Below are 16,679 nucleotides of genomic sequence, written 5' to 3'. Positions count from 1 at the left end.
GGCCCCAGCCAGCCCTGACGCGGTTTCTGTTTACATGTCAGCGATGCGTCTAGGATGACTTCTTGGGAACAGCTGGCGAGGTCCCACTAGGAACTATCACAGTTTGACACCCAGAAAGCTCTGTAAATTGTCCAGGCTGGTCCCGGCTGGCCTGCAGGTATCAGTTGGCCAAGTGAGAGCCAGGCCAGAAGCACATGTTCCTTACATGACCCGGGGTGTGGTTCCAGGACACTGGGTAGTAGATACAGGGTTGGCATAGAAGTGGGAGGACCTGTCTGGGATCCCCCACGCCTGGCCCTGGGGACAGTGCAGACTCATTGCAAGGTAGGTGTTGTGGCCAGCCGTCCCATGGCCAGCTGGAGCCTCTAGGTGAATGTCTGTGACATCAGGGACACCAGGGTGGGCTTGGTGAGTAGTCTAGATCTAGTGTTAGGTCCGGGGACCTGGGGGCTTCTAAGCCAGGCGCTCCCTGGACACTGTTCACTTCCTCCTCCCTCAGACCTTCCCCCAGGGCAGGCCCTGTCACCACTGCAACTTGACAGGCGGAAAATGAACAGTGATGTCCAGGGACATTACCTGTAGACTATGATGCCACGTTTGTTCAGTTTTTCAGCGGGTCAGTGAGAGGGACTCCCAGACTTTGGGTGAGAACTCTGACCTTGAAACTGGAATGCTTTGGAGCCACCTCCCCTTGTGTCTGTGACTTCAGAAAATTACCTCCCAGGGTCTCTCAGGCTCTCCCAGCCCCTCCTTTCTAAAAAGAGGGCTGTGGGGGTCCCTGTGTGGGTCTCCCGTGCTTCCTGGGTACCCTTCCTCCCTCCTTCCTAACTCTCCCACCATCCTCCATCGGTCAGTCTGTCTGTCTCTCTCTCTCCATTTCTCTCTTCCTTTATGGCCTCAGAGGGGGACCCAGCACGTCAGAGCTGTTAGCCATCCTGGACTGGGGTGAGAGGTGCCCCAGTGTAAAGAGGGTGAGCAGGCACCAGGATTCCCAGGCTGAGCCAGGGCCTCTGCGGTTTCCTCAAGCTTGGAGCCTCGCACCTCCCCTGACTTCCAGGCCCGAAGTCCTCTCTGCCTAGCAAGACAGGGCTGGCCTCAGCCAGGCCAGGGGCTGAGGGCAGGGGATGCTGACCTCCCTGGGTCGGTCAGCTTCTTGTCCTTGTGAACAAGATGCCAACAAGAACAACTCAAAGGAAGAAAAGTAAAATTCAACTTATAGTTTCTAAGGTGCAGTCCGTGGTGGGCCAGCTCCACTGCTCTGGGCCCAGGCAGAGGCAGAACATCATGGCGGAAGGGTGTGGGGAGGAAAGCTACTCTTCATGGAAGCCAGGAAGCAGAGAGGGGGGAGGAGGCAGGATGATGTCCCCTTCCTGGGCAGTCCCAGTGACCTGCCTCCCCAACCATGCCCCACCTGCCCACTGTTCCCACCCAGGAAGTTGCATTCAAACCAGGAGAGACCCATAGGATCACAGCTCTCACAATCCAGTCATTTCATCTCTGAACATTCCTGCACTAACCCAGGAGCTTTGGGGGGACGCTTCATATCCAAGCCACGATGTCCCCTGTGGCTGGAGAGTCACTGGTAGGTAGTACCTCCTGAGCCTGTGCAGCCTCGCCCCAGCCTGAGCCCAGGGCAGCCTTTGTCTGTCTGGGCCCTGTCGCCCCACCACTGCCTGACCCCTCTTTCCTCAGGGACCACTTGTGGAGATCCTGCCCTCTGCCCAGAGGACCCCATTTCCAGAGGCTCAGTTCTCAAGGGTGGAGGTTCAAGGGCATAGGGACCCTGCCCCAGTGTCCCCTGGAGAGGAAGGAGGTGGGAGGGAGGACACCAGAACCACAGGAACCCTGGTGAGAGGAAGGTGGGAGCTGCAGTCTTGCCACCATAAGCACTTCCAGCCCCCTGGCCAGCACCCCACTGCCCTGCCTTTCCCCTCCCAGATCGCTTGGGCCTGGGGCTCAGCCACAGTGGTGGGGTGGGGTCCCGGAGCAGTGGCAGGGGCTTCCTCCCACCTGTGTGCTGGGAAGGGTCCCAGCAGGTCCAGGTGAGGGACTGAGGCTACAGGGAGGCTGGGCCACTGGCATGCGGGAGCCGCAGCAGGCAGTGGACCAACTCATAGCATCCGGGCTCTCTGGTTGGGAAGGACACCCTCTCTTTAGTTCAATAGTGACCCCTTCCCAGCCCTCTCCCACACACTATAGATGTCTGTATCGCAGGCAAGTAAGAGCTGAGGATCTCAGAAGAGTGAGACAAGTCATTTCCTGGCTGGGGATTGTGATTTATGTTACCTTTTATTTCTTTGGACAGTAATGGATTCTTAAAACTCAAAAGGTTGGGTTGGGGTTGGAGCTTAGAGGTAAAGCACTTGCTTAGCCTGAGTGAAGCCTAGGGTTCATTCTTAGCACCACATAAAAAAAATAAAAAAATAAAAATAAATAAATAAAATGAATTCTTGAGCTGAGGATGTAGCTCAGTTGGTAGAGTGCTTGCCTTGCATGCACAAGGCCCTGGGTTCAATCCCCAGCACCACAAAAAAAAAAAAAAAAGTTCTTAAAAAAAAAAAAAAAGAACCTCAAAAGGTATAAAGATAAAAGACCTCTTACCTTCGTTTTCATCCCTAGGAGCAAGGTTACATGTCAGTTCTTTCTTTCTTTCTTTCTCTTTTTCTTTTCTTTCTTTTTTTTTTTTTGATACCAGGGATTGAACCCCAGCCCTTTTAAAATTTTATTCTGAGACAGGGTCTTACTGGAGTTACTTAGGGCCTTGCTAAGTTGCTGAAGTTGGCTTTGAGCTCGTGATCCTCCTGCCTCAGCCTCCCAAGCTGCTAGGATTTCAGGTATGCACCACTGTGCCTGATACATGTGTTAGTTCTATAACATACATTTCCCAATAGATCCCTCTGCCCCCAGCCTATATTTCCACATAAATTATAGCCTCCTGTATACACTGAATGCTGGGGTTTGAGCGTAATCTGTCCTTTTTATACTCATGTCAAAATTTGATCCCCTTCAAGGTGATCAGGGCTCTGTCCTCATGAATGGATTATTCCATTCATTTGATGTAGATTAATGAACTGATGGGCTAATAGGTTAAATGTGTACTGGGTCCCCTGTAAAGCCAGTTTGGCTGTGTCTCTGCCAAGCGATGGTCTGAGTTGGACTCTGCCAGCAAGTGAGGCCGCCATCAGATATGCTTCCTTGGCCTTGGACCAGAACCATGAGCCAGGATAGCATTTTTTCTTTATAACATGCCCGTCTTTAGTGTTGTGCTACTAGCAAGAGAAAAATGGACCAAGACACTCTTGTTTTGCACTTGATTTTGTTAAAAAAAAAAAAAATCCCCCCTTCCCCTGAGTGCTGGGAATTGAACCCAGAGGTGCTCTACCACTGAGCTCCATCCCCAGCCAGGGTCTGGCTAAATTGCCACAGGATTCTCTTGGCCCAGCCTCCAGGGTAGCCAAGCTGGGCTGACAGTTGACCCCACTGACTTTGCACATTTTTAACCTAGTGACATATTTCAAGGATAGTTACACTTTAGTACACAGAGGTCCTCATTCTTTATTTTCTCCCTTTTTAACGAAAACATGCCCACTTTCCATCATTTCAATCTGGACAGTTGCTCAGTATTTCTTTGTCTTTCGTGACCTTGACACAGGGAAGAGGAGTTGTTGGCTATCTTGTAAGTTGTCCTTCCATTTGCTTGTGTCCTGTATTTGCTTATGATTAGGTTCAGGTTACAAACTTCTGTCTAAAACTCTCCAGAAGCACAGTGGGCCCTTCTCTGCACATCCGAGGGTGAGGTCCAGGATCATGACCTGTGGTGCTGCTTGGTTAAGGGTGCATCTACCAACTCCTTGGCTGTGTGGTTACAGTATTATTTTGGTCTTTGTAATTAATAAGCATCACGGCATTATTTATTTATTTATTTTGGTATGGGGGATTGAACCCAGGGGTGCTGTACCACTGAGCCACCTCTCCAGCCCTTTGGTTTTTTGTTTGTTTTTTTTTGAGATGGGGTCTCCCTGAGCTATGGAGGCTGGCCTTGAACTTGTAATCCTCCTGCCTCAGCCTTCTGAGTTGCTAGGATTACATGACTATACCACTACTCCCTGCCCCTAAAGTCTTACGTATGTACGTATGTATGTACTATTACCATTATTATTATTTGTGGTACTGAGGACTGGACCCAAGGGCACTCTACCACTGAGTCATATCCCCAGGCCTTTTTATTTTTTATTTTGAGACAAGGTCTCATAAATGGCCAAGGCTCGCCTCAAACTTGTTATCCTCCTGCCTCAGCCTCCTGAGTCTCTGAGATCACAGTCACTGCCACTGCGCCTAGCCTAAAGTCTTTTATAAAAATAAGTAAGCTCACTGGGCACCATGGCACGCGCCTGTAATTCCAGTGGCTCGGGAAGCTGAGGGGGAGGATCACGAGTTCAAAGCCAGCCTCAGCAATTTAGCGAGATCCTAAGCAACTCATGAGACCCTGTCTCTAAATAAAATACAAAAAAGGGTCGGGGCTGTGGCTCAGTGATTGAATGCCCCTGAATTCATTCCCTGGTACCAAAAAAAAAAAAAAAAAGTGAGCTTAATTCATTTTCTTTTATTTATATGAGAGCTATTTTTCTCTTTTTTAATGCTTTTTATTTTATAACTTAAAAATACTCTCATTATGTGGTCTATGCTTTCCTTTGTATATTTTTTAAAATACTTTTTTAGTTGTAGTTGGATACAATATCTTTATTTTTAAAATTTATTTTTATGTGGTACTGAGGATAGAACCCAGCCTCTTGCACATGCTAGGTGAGCGCTCTACTGCTGAGCCCCAGCCCCAGCCCCAAACTTTTGTTATTTTTTTCTGATAATATGGAATATCTCAAGTTTGTTATGAGTGGTTTCTGTTACAATAAGTATGCTTTCTATTACAGGCTTGACTCTGTTTCTTCTGTTGATTTCTTTTTTTGAGAAATAATGTGGTCAATATACTTTCCTTTTTCCAGGTCCCTCCCCTCCTCTGTGTCCGGTTTAATTATCTTTCCTTTGTACAGTCAAATATTTTAATACATTTATTGCTTGTTTAATCAGCTTTAAGTGATATTAATGGGTCTCTAGCAGTGAAAGGTGAGAAAAATCAGTATACATACCTTTCTAATTTTTTTCCTCTCAAATAACAACACATATGATTTTCACGTTGTCAAGTTTCATAATGTCTTCACTACTTTTTAAAAAAAAAATAAATATTTGACCATTTGTTGACCACATAGTTTGTGATACTCTTGTTGGATGTTTACATATGATATCTTGACATTATGAGTCTGGCATCGAACTGAAATGACTTCTTGCATTTCCTTGGTTCCAGAGGGAGCACCCATTTAAACAAGCTGTTGCTCAGAGACCTCACCATTTTGCCCAAGGCCTCCCAGCTCCCAAGTTGCTGAGCTGGAGTTCTAACTCCTGGCTCTTCTCGCCACCCAACACTGTAGATGAAGTTGGGAGTTGTTCTGTGTCTTTTATTCATTAGTAAAACATCTATGTTTAATTCTTTAAATGACTACCTTACCCCCAAATATAAAACTTAAGTTTCCCAAGGTCTCTTCTGAAGAAGAGCAGCAAAGCATGGCCCCCAAGACATGGACTTGAGCTGAAGACTGTCCATTCTCACCGACCTCCGCCACTTGCCTAAGGTGTGTGGCCTGGGGAAGCCTCTTAATTTCTCTTTTGTTTCCTCATCTGTACGTTGAGGCTGATGATAATAATAATAATTATCATCATGTCCAGGGGCCTCTGTGAGTAGGAATGCACCCTTAACACAGTTCCTGGCACTCAGTGAAACACAGTACATGGCATTTAGCAATTACCAGGGACTGTATTAATCAATGGAATAAATAAGAAACAATAGAATATTTCAAAGTAACAAAATACCTGAGGCTGGGTAATATATAGAGAAAAGAGGTTTATTTAGCTCACGTTTTTGGAGGTTCAAGGGCATCAATGCTAGCACATCAGCTCAGTTATGGTGACAACCTCAGGTCAGATGGCATCACAATGGTGAGAATGTACCTGGGAGGGAGAAATCAAGGGGGAGAGACAGGAAGCCAGAGAGCCTGGGGAAGTGTCAGTCTTGTTTTGTTCCTTTATAACAGTGGTCTTCATTTTTTCAGGGACTAAGGTCTCAGGAGAACTGCATTAATATAAGGGCAGGGACCCCAATGACCTAATTGCCCTCTACTGAACTCCACCTTAAGAGGGCCCACACTACCCCTCAACACCAGGAACGAAGCTTCCAGTACAGAAAGCCTCAGAGGACACACATAAACCCCATTCAGACCATAGTAGGGGTTATATTTGAGTATTCTCTTGGGCTCTCATTTACTTTGAAATATTCTATTGTTTCTTATTTATTCATTAAACAGTGTTTATTCAAAACCTCCCAGGTGGTTGCCACAGCACACTTGGGGAAATAGAGAAGCTAATACACAGCACACACAGGAACGACAGGCCACTGCCTGGCAGGTCACAATCACACGGAGTGTGTACAGTGCTCACGGAGCTCAAGGTGCTGCAGACCCTTTTAGACTTCCCCAGGTGGCCTTGGAGGGTCAGGGAGCAAAACCCAGGTTGTGGTTGGAAACTTGGATAACACGATGCAAAACAAATGGGCTCTTTGCCTTTTACCCTCACTTTTAAAATTGTGGTACAGTATGTATAAGGTCCTTGCTTAACATCTGGATGGCCATCTTAAGTGACAGCCACCATTTTAAGGAAAAAGTTTTGCTTTCCTGCTCAAGGGCCTTTCTGAGAAAGGCTCACCACTCCCTCATACCAACCCAGCCCCTAACCGCCTGCATTAGGACCCAACAGGCTCTGATTCCTGAGCCTGCCCTGCAAAAATCCCAGAACCCAAGCCTGTTTTGCTCTCTCTCCTACAGACAGATGGCCTTTATTTCAGCTCTGACAGGTCAACTCTCATGTGTATCTCTGCCTGGTCTCCATCTCTCATTCCTCGCTTTCCCTTCAACAGGCATGCGCCACCACACTTGGTTGTAGTTTTAGATTTTATATTTAGGTCTTTGATGCATTTTGAATTAATTTCTTTTTGTTTTTGGTGGTGCTTGTGATTGAACCCAAAGCTTCTGGTGTGCTATGCAGGTGCTATACCACTGAGCTACACGCCCGCCCAGTTAATTTCCGTATGTGGTGTTAGGTAATGTCAACCTTTTACACCTATGTGTGAATTTCCCCAGCTCTACATGTTCAAAAGACTGTTTTTCGTTGAATGGTTTTGGTGTCTTTGTCAAAAATGGACCATACTGTGAGAATTCATTTCTGTGATTTCTATTCCAATCCCTTGGTCTGTGCGTCTGTCTACACTGTACTGTGCTGTTTTGATTACTTTTGATTTGTAATAGATTTTGAAATCAGGAAATGTGAGTCCTCCATACTTCCTTTTCAGGATTCACTTTTGGCTATTCATGATCCCAAAGATTCCCTACAATTTTTAGCATGAGCTTTTCTATTTATGAAAAAAAAAATTGGCATTTGATAGAGATTGTGTTGAATCTATATATTGCTTTGGGTAGTATTGACATCTTCCAATCCATGAATATGGGATGTATTTCCATTTATTTGTGACTTCTTTGTTTCTCTGTGTGTGTGTGTGTGTGTGTGTGTGTGTGTTGCTGGGTGTTGAACCCAGGGCCACATGTGTGTCAGGCAAGTGCTCTAAAACTGAGCTAATCCTCCAGCCTTTCAGCAATTTTATTGTGTAAGTTTTCCATCTTCTTGGCTAAGTTAATTCTTAGGAATTTTCTTCTTTTTGATACTGTCATAAATAGAATTGTTTTTGTAATTTCATTTTCATGTTGTTCAATGTTAGTGTATAGAAATGCAAATGATTTTTGTGTATTGATCCTGATACCTTGCTGAATTCATTGATTTGTACTAATAGTGTTTTTGTGTGGCATCTTTAGGGTGGATTACAGGTGTGTGCCACCGTGCCTGACATCTTTAGGATTTTCTCACTATAAGATCATATCTGGAGCTGGGGTTATAGCTTAGTTGTAAAGCACTTGCTTCACATGCATGAGGCCCTGGTTTCGATCCTCGCTACCACATTAATAAATAAAAGCAAATATATTATGTCTATCTATAACTAAAAAAAAATTAAAAAAAGATCATATCTAAAAACAGAGTTGATTTTACTTCTTCCTCTCTAATTTGTATGCCTTTTGTTTCTTTTTCTTATCTAATTGCTTTGCTAGAACTTCCAGTATTATGTCAGATAGAAGTGGAAAATGGGCCTCGTTGCCCTGTATCTAATCTCAGAGGGGAAGCTTTCAGTCTTTCACCATTGAATATAATGTTTGCTGTGATTTTTTCATATATGGCTTTTATTATTTTGAGATAGTTCATTTCTGTTCCTAGTTTGTTGAGTCCTTTTATTTTTTTAATTATGAAAGTGTTGAATTTTGTCTAGCATTTTCTCTGCATCAATTGAGGTGATCATGTAGCCCTCCCTCCCCACCCTATCCCCCTTGTTGGGTTAAACACTTACCAGTGCCCAGGAAAATTTACCTTGAGATGAGATAAGGTCTCTAAAAAAATGTGGTAACTAGGGAAATGGAGAGGGAGCTGGCCACTCCCCCAGTCCTTGGGAGAGGATTAGAAGAGTGATGTTGGTTGTAAAGTAAGGGAATGTACTCTTAAAACATCTGAAGAAAGCACCTGTGCAGTCGGCATGTGACCTATCCTGTATTCCCCCAGCTCCTAGGCATCCTGGCCCACTACTGCCCACCAGTGAATAAGTAATAAACTGTCTAAAATCTCTCATTGAGTCCTGGAGTCCTGTCTTTGGGATCCTGAACAGTGTGCTTGAGGTCTTTGCAGCCTGGGGGTTGAATACCCCTATTTTGTTAAACTGGCATATTACACTGATAGGTTTCCACATATTGAATCAGGAATAAATTCCACTTGGTCACATTGTATAATCTTTTCCACATACTGCTGATTTGATTTGCTAGTATTCATTGAAGATTTTTGCATCATGTTCATAAGGAATATCGTTGCTGTGTAGTTTCCTTTTCTTATCATTCCTTTGTCTGTCTTGATATCAAGATTGTACTGGCCTCCTAGAATGAGTTCAGCTTTTTGGAACAGGTTGAGAATTGAAGAATTCACAGGTGAGGCCATCAGGTCCAGGGATTTTCTTTGTTAGGAGATCTTTGATTTACTAATTCCATCTCCCCTTTTTCATTTTTTATTTTGAGACAGGGTCTTGCTAAGTTGCTGAGGCTGGCCTTGCTTCATGATCCTTCAGACTCAGCCTCCTGGGTTGCTAGGTTTACAGGCGTGTACCACAGTGCCTGGCTTTTATTTATTTAATGTTTTTATTAGTGCATGATAGTTATACATAATAGTGGGGTTCATTTTGACATATTTATAAATGCATATAACATCATGTGTTCCATTTCAGTCTCCAGTACTTCTCCTTTTTCTCCCCTCCTCCCTCCCTTTTTTAAAAGATGGGTTCTCACTAGTTGCCCAGGGTGGCCTTGAACTCAGATAATCTTCCTGCCTCAGCTTTCCTCCTGAGCATCTGGGACTACAGGTGTATGCCTCGAGTACCTGGCAATGAGCACTTTTCGAGTACCAACCACCGCTACCCCAACAAAACCAAAATAAGAATTTGGAAGTCTCAAGGCTACAACTCCCAGGAAGTAAAAACTGAGAATGGCAGTTTTTGATATCTGATACTCAACATAATGTCCTTTTAATTTCTCTGTTTTGGTCTGAAGCGTCCATCATTATTTTAGGTGAGTGTGTACTGTTGAGGATTCTGAGGGGCTGGAAGGAGCAGGTTGGTGCCACCATGGGTATTTTTAGGACAGTAATATGGCACAGGCGTCTGCCCACTGGACTTTGGGAGGTACTGCACCCTGGGAGAAGATGGGGTAAGAGAGAAGAAATTAACATCAAAGAAAGAAAGGTAAGACCCAATTTCCCTGATTCAGTTTGACTTGGAACCTTCAGAAAAATCCTCAGACTGCCCTGGTCTGCCTTTTACACAATGCCGGAAAACAATGACCATATGAGAAATGTTTGCACAGCCTTCTCTGAATTTTTTTCAACCTCATAAATCCATAAATAAAGACACTCATTAATCTGTACTTAATGTGAGCAAATCCTTCTCAAAGCACAGTCTCAGACTTCAATTTATGAGGCTATTAATATCCATTAGACTCAAGAGTGATAGGGTATAAAGTTATGTCTCAAACAGAGACTGGCCAGCTCTTGTCCCCCCACACCCACATTGATTATGATGCATTCATCATACAAATTCAAGATGAAACGTGTGGAAACTATATCAAAGTGATAGTGATAAATGAAATGACCAATAAGAAAGTTAAAAGCAGAACTGGCTATTGCTTGAGTGGCCAATTTGGAAAGCGGTATGGAGATTTCTTGGAAAGCTGGGAATGGAACCACCATTTGACCCAGCTATTCCCCTTCTCGGTCTATTCCCTAAAGACCTAAAAAGAGCATACTACAGGGACACTGCTACATCGATGTTCATAGCAGCACAATTCACAATAGCAAGACTGTGGAACCAACCTAGATGCCCTTCAATAGACGAATGGATAAAAAAAATGTGGCATTTATACACAATGGAGTATTACTTTGCATTAAAAAATGACAAAATCATGGAATTTGCAGGGAAATGGATGGCATTAGAGCAGATTATGCTAAGTGAAGCTAGCCAATCCCTAAAAAACAAATGCCAAATGTCTTCTTTGATATAAGGAGAGTAACTAAGAACAGAGTAGGGAGGAAGAGCATGAGAAGAAGATTAACATTAAACAGGGTCGAGAGGTGGGAGGGAAAGGGAGAGAGAAGGGAAATTGCATGGAAATGGAAGGAGACCCTCAGGGTTATACAAAATTACATACAAGAGGAAGTGAGGGGAAAGGGAAAAAAAAAACAAGGGGGAGAAATGAATTACAGTAGATGGAGTAGAGAGAGAAGATGGGAGGGGAGGGGAGGGGGGATAGTAGAGGATAGGAAAGGCAGCAGAATACAACAGACAATAGTATGGCAATATGTAAATCAGTGGATGTGTAACCGATGTGATTCTGCAATCTGTATACGGGGTAAAAATGGGAGTTCATAACCCACTTGAATCAAAGTGTGAAATATGATATGTCAAGAACTATGTAATGTTTTGAACAACCAACAATAATAAAAAAAAAAAAAAAAGAACTGGCTATTGCTTGAAATGCCACTTTGTGATCTTAGGTTCCCCAAGATTTGGGTGCAAAGTGGTCATTTTTCCTCTAGGTATCACCATGCACGCCTAAACCAAACAAGGAAGGAGAAACAGAGACGTGGGGCAGGGGTGGGTTGGGGAGAAACTGCACACGGAAATAGAAGTTTGAAAAACCTTATTGAAAAAACATTTAACTCGGGATCCCTATATCATAAGCATAAGTCCACTACCACTGGACTCTTACGTAACCAGCAAGATTATACCATTAACTCTAAAATAACCAGTTATTCATGTTGGAAATTATTTTCCCCAACTTATCTTTTTTTTTTTTTTGTCTACATTGTATTGTTTGGTAATTTCATGCCACAATCTGCTCTTTTCAATGTGGTAGGCTATGTCTGATTGTGATTTTTATTTTTTAAGCTTTTGGATTTATTTTTTTGATTAAAATTGTCAGCTCCCAAATTATGCATTATTAGTTTTCCTAAATTTTCCTCTAGGGTTTTTACATGTCTCTTCCCCCACCCCCCATGTCTTTGATTTACTTTAAAATTTAACTTTGTAAAACAAAGATCCTGGTTTATTTTCTGTTATGTGGATAGTCAGGTATGTGATTAAATAAACCAGTCTTTCATCTGAATTATATTCCACCTTTGTTGTATATTTAAATAAAGGGACTAGGGGGAGGGTGTAGCTTGGTGGCAGAGCACTTGACTAGCAGGGTTGGAGCCCTACAAGCCCTCCTTCACCCCAGGACCTCTCCTGGCTCTTTTTTCTTTTTCTTTTGTGGTGCTGGGGATGGAACCCAGGGCCTTGTGAATGTGAGGTGAGCACTCTGCCAACCGAGCTTTTTTTTTAATAATATTTTTTTAGTTGTAGATGGACCCAATACCTTTATTTTATTTATTTATTTTTATGTGGTGCTGAGGATTGAACCCAGGGCCTCATACCCATGAGGCAAGTGCTCTGCCACTGAGCCACAACCCCAGCTCCTATCAACTGAGCTTTTTACTGTTTATTCTGTGGCAACACCATACTGTTTGGATTATACAAGTTTCATAGTATGTTTCAATATCTCGTGAGACAAACTCTCTTGCTTTTTTTTTTTCTCTCACAATTTTCTACTATATTCCTAAACATTTGTCTATATGAGCTTTAAGGTAATTTTATCTATTAAAATAATTCAACCCTGTGGTGATTTTATTTAAAATTGCACTAAAGTTATGCATCAACCGACTAGACACATTTGTGTTATAGAATCTTCATATCCAAGAGCTTGGGGCATCCTTTCACTTGTTTAGATCTTGCTTTATGCTTTTGAATAAAATCCTACAGATTTCTTCACTTTTTTTTTTTTTTTTGTACCAAAGATTGGATCCAGGGGTGCTTTTCCACTGAGCCACATCTCCAGGCCTTTTTATTTTATTTATATAAATGGGGTCTTTGCTAAATTGCTTAGGGCCTCACTAAGATTGCTGAGGCTTGGCCTCAAAGTTGTGATCCTCTTGCCTCTGCCTCCCAAGTCACTGGGATTACAGGCATGCACAATGCACTTGACCAAGATGTGTTCTTTCTTGTTAAATTTTTTCTCAATATTTTTACATGTGAGTTTCCACAATGAGTGGAATATTTCTTTCAATTTCCATTTCTACCTGGTAATTTCTAGAATGGCGAAAATTACTTATTTTATGGTGTGTCCACCCAACTTATCAAGGCTTTTCATTAATATTTTTCCCACTAGTATTCTTTGATTTTCAAATCAATTTCATCAACAAAAATGAGAACAGCTTAACTTTTTCCTTTTGTTTATGTTTATTACATCAGCTGAAATTTCTAAAACAATGTTGAAATGATAATGGCAATGGTGAGCATCCCCTTTTTTTTTTTGATTTTGGTAAAAATAGCTTGAGTGATTATTTGGGATATGTAATGTTATTATCTATTCCCTTACGTTGTTGTTATTATTTGGCACTGGAGATTGAACTTGGGGGCCCTCAACCACTGAGCCACATCCCCAGCCCTATTTTTTAATATTTTATTTAGAGACAGGGTCTCACTGAGTTGCTTAGTGCCTTGCCATTGCTGAGGCTGACTTTGAACGTGCGATCCTCCTGCCTCAGCCTCCAGAGCTGCTGCAATACAAGGTGTATGCCACTGTACCCGGCACAGATGAGCCCTTTACAAAGTTACCTGAATGGAATTATTGTGCATAAATTCCTCAGCAAATTGGTTCTTATCCTTTACGTTGCCCTATTTCTCATACTAGTACCAAAGAACTTTCCATTACCATTTCATCTCTTCTACAAAGTGACCAGAAGCGACAGTTATCATCTCTGCTTCTTGTGTTGACAAGTGACCCTGAATTGAAATTGTCATCTTCCCATTGATAGAATCCACTGATCCTCCCCTGGGCCCTTTGTCAAGTCTGTCCAGACCTGGGAGGACTCTCCCTTTTCTACCATGACCACAATGTCCAGTTCAATGTAGGAGTGTCCCCTCCTGTGTCGCTTGGGGTTCTTCGACATCCTTGACTACTGGGGCCAGGCCCACCAGTACCCCCAACTATCCTTCCTCATTCTGTTATCAAGGGACCCTCTCAACTTTGGCTTTGACAAAGACTCACCAGGGATTCAATCCTATCTGCCAGTGTCCCTGGTGGAATCTTTATATATGTATATTTTAGTTGTAGGTGGACACAATACCTTTACTTTATTCTTATGTGGTGCTGAGGATCGAACCCAGTGCCACAAGCATGCCAGGCACGTGCTCTACCCCTAAGCCCCAGCCCAGCTCCCCTGGTGGAATTTTGAATAGCATAAGCCATAACCATGCCAGGATCCCAGCTGTGGCAGGCTGTGTGGCTGTTGGGACTATTTGCTTTCCCTTCCTGGGGTGGATTAGACCTCCCCGCCCCTCTGATATCATGATTGATGTCTATTTGACTGATAGTCTTTAATCTCCTTGTCCTGTCAAACTGCAGGAGAACCAGGTGACTTGCTTTGACCAACAAAACATGGGTCGGAATGTGCGTGTCATTTCTTTCTTTTTTTTAGTTGTAGATGGACACAATACCTGTCTTATTTATTTTTATGTGGTGCTGAGGATCAAACCCAGTGCCTCACATGTGCTAGGCAAGTGTTTTAGGCAACCACTGAGTCACAACCCTAGTCACAACCCTAGTCCTGCATGTTGTTTCTTGAGAGCAGCCTTGAGAACCATGGGATGGTTTTGTCACCTGCCATTTTCTACTGCCGTGAGATTGACAAATATCCCAGACAGAAGCTGCTCCAACAGCCTGGGTCCCAGAGTGAAGTATGGAGGAGAGGGTAGGCATTGAGATGGGCAAGCAGCAGGAGTGAGAAGTAAACTTTTGTAGTTGTAAGCCACTGAGTTTTTAGGCCTACTTGTTACCGCAGCATAACCTGACATCTCCTGACTGACATACTAACCCTCACTGGCTTCCATTTGTTTCAAAATCAAGTATTAGTTGCCATCAAGAAAATAAATGCCCCCCCCAACCCACCATGACTTCAGAGAGAACTCTGGGCCCCTCAACTGCCACCACCCTGATCCCATTGGCAAGATCCACAGCCACGATCCAGGCCTAACATTTCCAGCCTCCTCCTCCCTTCCTCGCACCTTGTGGGGAGAAAGGGTGACCCATTCCTGGCTCTACTTTCAACACTTTGCCCCCAAACCTTGGCCTTTGGGGGATGGCTGCAGCTTCCCCCAGGTCCCTGTGAATGGCCAGACTTCCGAGAGAAGCCTGTGCCTCCCTTTAACTTCCCGGGAGTCCCACTTTCATACTGCCTAGCCTGTGGATTGAGGCACTGTGAAGTGCCCCTGCAGTGGGTGTCACTGAAGATCATCCTCAGCCCCTGTTTCCCCTCCTCTGCCTTTTCTTGCTTCCCAAGGAGCCTGCTGGTTCACCTGGCACTCCGCTCTGGCTGGGTTTGTATTAATGTCTGGGCTCATGTCTGGGCCTCAGCTGCATGGAGGCAGCCCAGACAAAGGCAGTTCAGCAGGGCTTCCCAGCTTCTGCGGGTGTAGCACCACAGGGCCCTGCCCACTGTGCTCTCCAGCCTCCCCACCAAGCCTCCATCAGCAGTGAGGGACTGCAGCAGCCTTAACCAGCCCTCTCCTCCCCCCATGGTGCTACCATGACTCTAGAGACACAGCAGCCACCGCCCCAGCGCACAGTACAGGGGAGATCCCCTCTTCCTTGTGGGCAGGCATTCAAATGGCTGAACTGTCAAGTGTCATGGGGGAGCCACCAGTAACAGGCACCACTGAATTGCAGGAGTTCACTTCCTGATTGATATATTGCTTTCTGGTAAAGGTGAGAAAGGCCCGGAGTGTGAAGGTCAGGAAGAGGAAGAGAGGTGCAGAGGGTACCTGGGGGTAGAGCAGCTCAGGCAGAGGCCCAGAGGAGGTGAACCCGGTGGTGGGGCAGCTAGGGGCCCTGTTGGTGGGAGCAGGAAGGAAGGTGTGAGCAGAGGGGAATGGAGCAGAGGGGGGACCACAGTCTTTGTCCCAGGGAGCCTGTGTTTCAACAAGGACCCGTCATAGTGTGGCTCCAGCATCACGTTGAGCATTTTATGGTGTCTGATTGTTTAAAAAGGGGGAAAAAAATAGAGCAGAAACTCCCCAACTTTCCAGTTGTTCTCAGCGTCTTGGTTCATGCTTGACTACGTGGCTCTGGTGGTTTCCATGGAAACTGCTCTGGAAAACAAAACGACTTTTTGAAAACAAATACAGATTCTCCTTGACTATTGGTAGGGTTACTTCCTTGTTTGAACCTAGGGTATTTTGGTACCAGGGATTGAACTCAGGGGCACTCCACCACGGAGCCACACCCCCAGCCCTATTTTGTATTTAGAGATAGGGTCTTGCTGAGCTGCTTAATGCCTTGATTTTGCTGAGGCTGGCTTTGAACTAGTGACCCTCCTGCCTCAGCCTCCCGAGTCACTGGGATTACAGGTGTGCGCCACTGTGCCTGACTGGAAATTGAAAATATCTTAATGTCAAAAGTGCATTTAATTCACCTCACTTACCAAACATCACACCTTAGCCTGGCCTACCTCCGATGTGCTCAGAACACTTAGGTTGGCTTATGTGGGGCAAAAGCATCTCGCTTGAAGCCTACCTTATACCAGAGAGTCGAATTTCTCAGGTACTTTATTGAATACTGTGGAATACAGGTGGCTGTAGGGTCAAGGACCATCTGTCTTAACACTGGGCAAATGGACTCTGAGAATAGTCTTGTGTCCTGGGCCACAGCAATGGTGTCATTGTGTGGCTGTGGGCACCACTTCACTTGGATGCTCTTTTTACTCCTTTGGGTACATCCCCAATTGAACCACACGCCCTCTGAAGCCAGGGCAGATAACATTCTCCAATTTTATTACCATGAGGC

General features: G+C 44.4%; 1 non-coding gene across 1 annotated transcript; it reads left to right on the top strand.

Annotated features, from left to right (window-relative positions):
• Positions 1-2,456: 2,456 nt before the first annotated feature.
• On the top strand, positions 2,457-2,530 carry Trnaa-ugc. Its single transcript has one exon. It is a non-coding gene; the product is annotated as a tRNA-Ala (tRNA).
• Positions 2,531-16,679: the final 14,149 nt, after the last annotated feature.

Source organism: Marmota marmota, unplaced genomic scaffold, assembly GCF_001458135.2.
Source record: "Marmota marmota marmota unplaced genomic scaffold, marMar, whole genome shotgun sequence".
Classification (NCBI taxonomy): Eukaryota; Metazoa; Chordata; class Mammalia; order Rodentia; family Sciuridae; genus Marmota; species Marmota marmota.
Note: the sequence above shows the minus strand (reverse complement) of the source record. Positions and strands in the feature narration are given on the sequence as shown.